Below are 5,492 nucleotides of genomic sequence, written 5' to 3'. Positions count from 1 at the left end.
ATGAGGTACATACCACCATCCCTATCCCTACCCACACCCTCTTAGAATATGCTAAAACCCAATTACATACATACCATCATCCCTATAAAACAAATGCAGAAATTGAGGCTCAAACATCATGTGATTTCCCTAATGTCACCCCTTAATGAGTAATAGAGGTACAATTTGAACTGAATTAGCCTAACTGTGAAACCAGCACTCTTAACCACTATTCCATACTCAGTGTGTTATCTCCCCATCCCTCTGGACTGGATAAATGTCTCTGCATCTTCAAGGGCTGGTGGAGCTCCTAGCTGTGGTTTCTCACTCTCCTAGAACTGCTCACTCTTGAAGCCAGTAATCTTTTCTTAGCACTACTGGCACAGAATATAAAATCTAAATATTGTCCATCTACTAACATTTCTTTAACCAAGTCCCCAAACCAAAAGGGAAGAAAGCAGCTATCTTTTACATGATATTATTGTCTCCCAAGCTATCTGGGAACCTTCAGGATGATTAAAGCCCCTCTCATAGCCAGTTGCAATGACTCTGAGTCCTGGATGATTCACAGAAAAAAAGAGGTGGGGAGGACTACTTGGCAATTAGGAAGGAGTATGAGATAGTTATGTTATGAAAGCTATAAATATCTTTCATATGCCTTCTGTAGACTGGGTTGCAAAATAAGAAAGCTCCAATATGCTATTTATTAGTTATCAAAAAACACAAAGTTGTACTTCAAAAATATCAATAAATCTCTCTCTATTACCTCTTGATAGGTAGAGCCCAATTAGGAGCTTCCAAGAAGCTGGGTTTGGAGTCCAGCCACTTCCTGACTGAGAGCTCTGCTGAACACTGCAGCCAGTTAATCACAGGAGGAGACTGGATGGCTCCCATATCAGGTATGCTGCAGGGCCATGGCAGGAGGAAGAGCTGCTTGTTGTCTACTAATGAGTCAACCTGGATGCCCAGCGGGCTCTGCTGGGCTCAGTGCCCTTGTTTGTAGGAAGTATCCTCAGGATTCATCTTAGTTCCAGCCCAGAATGGAGGTTAAGTCAGGAGCCATCAGAGAACGTAGGAGGCCTTGCCACCACCTGAGGGTGAGCCTACCTATGAATCCAGAAGTAGAGAAAAAGACATTGGCCTTTTCAGGCATCCTGAGCTTTTGTGGGCAGCTCCGCTGAAGCTCTTGAAAGCTCTGCTGCTTTCATTTAGTAACTATTTATGGATTACTAACTAGGTACCAGGCACTGACAGTATTGCTCTGTTCAAGTCAATAAACATTTGCTGAGTACCTATATGTACAACCACTTTACCAGGAAGAAAGGATTTACACCTAAAAAAGGTGGCCTTCCAGACTCATGTGTGACTTCCTGCTCATCTCAGCACCCTGGGTGTCATGGGCTTTCTCAGTGCCCCGCAGCAGGAAGCAGTCCAATTTACTAGAAAGAGCAATAGACAAGGAGCCAAAGTTTATGTCTGGTCTCTGCCACTCACCCCATGTATGATTTAGGCAAGTCACTGAACCATCCCACCTCAGTAGTTTCATGTGCAAAAAGCAATCTGACAGGCTAAGATCCAACCTGACAAATCTAAGGATGATTATTATTGAAATAGGAGGAGGGAAAAGAAAACAGGTATTTCCACCCTATTTAATTTAAATGTCACATCAGACAAATGAAATTGCCTGTGACTAATAAGAAAGGCTGGCTGGGCATGGTGGCTCACGCCTATGATCCCAGCACTTTGGGAGGCCAAGGTGGGTGGATCACCTGAGGTCAGGAGTTCGAGGCCAGTCTGACCAACACGGAGAAACCCCGTCTCCACTAAAAATACAAAATTAGCTGGGTGTGGTGGCGCGTGTCTGTAATCCCAGCTACTTGGGAGGCTGAGACAGAAGAATCGCTTGAACCCGGGAGGCAGAAGTTGCGGTGAGCCTAGATCACACCATTGCACTCCAGCCGGCAACAAGAGCAGAACTCTGTCTCAAAAAAAAAAAAAAAAGAAAAGACAAGACAAGACATGGGGAAAACTGAAACACAAAATCAGCCCCAGGAAGATGTGGCCATAAATAGATAGGTTTATTTTCAGGGCTACTCCAGTTAATTTTTTTGGTATCCACCTCATTCAGGGCCCAAACACGAAATGCAGCTCCTACCCCCACCCCTTCCAGAATCACTGGATCCCAGCCATGGGAGGGCCTGCGAGCCCATCTCATTCAGTCTTCTGCACCCACAGGACCCCCAGACACCAGTATTCCGGAAGAGGCCTTCCAGTCTTCACTTGAATACATTCAAAGGTGAGGTGCTCATTGTTTGGTAATATAACATTCCATTTTCCCCAGCTCTGATGAGTACAAAACATGAAATCCAAAACCATCCATTGGTCCTAGTCCAGCCCCTCTGACGCTACCTAAACTCATCTAACCAACCTTCTCCAGGGCAGCCTTTGACCCATCCCTCATTCTCCTCTCCTTTATAAGGACTCCTTTAAACTGCTTTGGGGTGCGGGGTGCGGCAGGGGGCATTCTGTTAATAGGACCCAATCCTGACATTACTTGGGTCCTATTAACAGAAACGAGTTCTTTATCCTACTTATTCAGAAGTTGACACCAGGCATAATACGATAGGCATGACCTTTTCAGCCAGACCCTAAGGAGGAGATTCTAAAAATATCTCTATGTCTGCAGGCATCACGGCAAGAGCCGACACTATGAATAACCCTCTGTGCTCCCTGGAGACTCAGGTGACAAGAAGGGACCTGCAGGCCCATTTGCATGTGGGGGTGCAGGGGGAGTCATCGGCCAGGACTGGCCTTTGTCTTCTAACAGCTGAGGATGGCCCAGGGCAATGGAGACCCCATCCATCTCTGAATCATGAGGTGGCCCAGAGAAGATGAGAGGGTTAGGAGAATAGGGGGCTTTGTCCTTACCATAATCGTAATAATTTCCCTCTATATTTGAGAATTATAAGCAAGGACTTGGACTCAAATTAACTTAGGATTAGACTCAAATAATGTTATAGTATATTGATTAAAGTATCATATCTGGCTATACTAAGCCCAGGTCACTGGGTAGTAGAAGGGCTTAATCCCACAAGTATTATCAGTTAATAGTAACAATAACAACTAACATTTATTGAGCCAGTCACTGCTTTAGTTGTAGTTTAGTTATAGTATCCCCACAACAACCCTATGAAGAAGTATATAATAACTCAGGGACGGACGGGATCTCCATTGCCCTGGGCCATGGCTCAGCTGTTAGAGGACCAAGGCCAATCCTGGCCAATGACTCCCCCTGCACCCCCACATGCAAATGGGCCTGCAGGTCCCTTCTTGTCACCTGAGTCTCCAGGGAGCACAGAGGATTATTCATAGTGTCGGCTCTGGCCATGGTACCTGCGGACATAGAGATATTTTTAGTGTCTCCTCCTCATTTTATAGATGAGGAAAGTGAAGCTGAGAGCAGGTAAATAACTTGAGTAAAGTCACACAACAGTGACTGGGCCCGTTGACTGAGAGCCTGAGCTCTTAACCAAGAGGCAAAAAGAGAGAAAGAATGAAGCCATCTTCCACAGCCAACAAGCTATTCAGATCAGACCAGGGTCTCTGTTTAAATGCCATCCACCACTACATGTCTGCTTCTCCTGAGAAGGAACCAGGGCAGGCTCTCACAGACGTGGAGTCTCTAAAGGAACTGGTCCCAGCAGCTCTGCTGCCTGCAATCTAGGCTCTCCGTCAGCTGGCTGGTGGTGGTATGCCTGGATCCCCAGGCTCCCTGCCCCTGCTGCCACCTGTGCCTGCCTGACTGTGCATAGGCACTTGTTCCTCCAAGCCTGGACTAAGCCCCCAGACCCTTAAATTCAGGGGGTCCACCTGGTGATTCCCAAACATCAGCCAGCCACACGCTACCATCACAATTTTTAGAGTATCTGTGGACCACTATTTACTTCGTGTGTTTCTGCAAAATAGCTTGTTTGTTTGTTTGTTTTGAGACAGAGTTTCGCTCTTGTTGCCCAGGCTGGAGTGCAATGGCACGATCTTGGCTCACTGAAACCTCCATCTCCCAGGTTCAAGCGATTCTCCTGCCTCAGCCTCCCTAGTTAGCTGGGATTACAGGCATGTGCCATGACACCCAGCTAATGTTTGTATTTTTTAGTAAAGACGGGGTTTCACCATGTTGGTCAGGTTGGTCTCGAACTCCTGACGTCAGGTGATCCACCTGCCTCGGCCTCCTAAAGTGCTGGGATTACAGGCATGAGCCACCATGCCCGATCTATTTATTTTTACTTAGCTGTGTTTAAACAGTAATATCTGTGAAATCACAAGCTGATATATTGGTCAATTTTTTTCTAATATGCATGAAAATGCACAACTATTAAAGGGTTTTTTTTTTTTAATTTCCCATCAGTAATACCTAAACCACTAATGGAACACACTGCCTTATCAGATGCACAAATCTCTTCCACAACACTGTAAACTGTGATCAATCAGCCATCCTCCAAAACTCTAGTGAAGAGACTCACCACTTTCTGACTGTTACCTAAACATTTCCTTCCCAGCTAGATGGTCCAACAGCTCTGGAAGGGCACCAGGCAGGGCCAAAGAGACCAATGGGAGAAACTGTAATTTTTGTTTTTTGTTTTTTTTTTTTTTTTAAATCAGAAAGAACCTCATGAGGGAGAATGAGGCTTCAAGGTCAGAGGTAGCTAGAATTTCAGCTCCACTACTTATTTTAAGTTCCTAAGCAAGTGACAACTTCTCTTAGCCTGTTTCCTCATTTTCCAAGGGGATTATAATACCCACCTCAAAGAGTTGTGCTATGGGTGAGATCACATATATAAAGTATCTAGTACAGCTCTTGGCACACCACAATCACCCAATAAATATAAATTCCCTCCTTTCCACAAGAAGAGTAAAATGACCTGGCAATGCTGACGAATGGCTTTCCTTGGTAAGCATTTTCCTGGCTAATCTCCTAGAAGCATTCCCATCATTCACTGCTCTGCATATGAATTTGGGGCAGTATTTTTCTTCAAACTTAGTTGAGAGCCTGATTATCTTTCCAAACAGTGAGTGAAGACCTGATCATTCTGAAGATCAACACAGAATTTCTACCTTAAACAGCAGAGCCCTCACTATTGGTTTTCTGAGGACAACAGGTTTCCATGACCCCAAAGGGAAAGCTGGCCTGCCTTCAGGGGGCACATTAAGGAGCAGAGTGCTAACCTGGAAGGGACCAACCCTGAGACTGGCTGGATGTTTAAGCTGACAGAATTTCAGCAGAAAAGCATCAACCATCACTGTCAAAAGTGCTGGGGTCAGGCCAGGCACAGTGGCTCACAACTGTAATCCCAGAACTTTGGGAGGCCAAGGTGGGTGGATCACCTGAGGCCAGGAGTTTGAGACCAGCCTGACCAATATGGCAAAACCCCATCTCTACTAAAAATACAAAAAAATTAGCCAGGTGTGATGGTGGATGCCTGTAATCCCAGCTACTTGGGAGGCTGAGGCAGGAA

This window comes from Colobus angolensis, unplaced genomic scaffold (genome assembly GCF_000951035.1).
Source record: "Colobus angolensis palliatus isolate OR3802 unplaced genomic scaffold, Cang.pa_1.0 Scaffold281, whole genome shotgun sequence".
Classification (NCBI taxonomy): Eukaryota; Metazoa; Chordata; class Mammalia; order Primates; family Cercopithecidae; genus Colobus; species Colobus angolensis.
The sequence above is the reverse complement of the archived record's forward strand: the minus strand, read 5'-3'. Positions refer to the sequence as shown.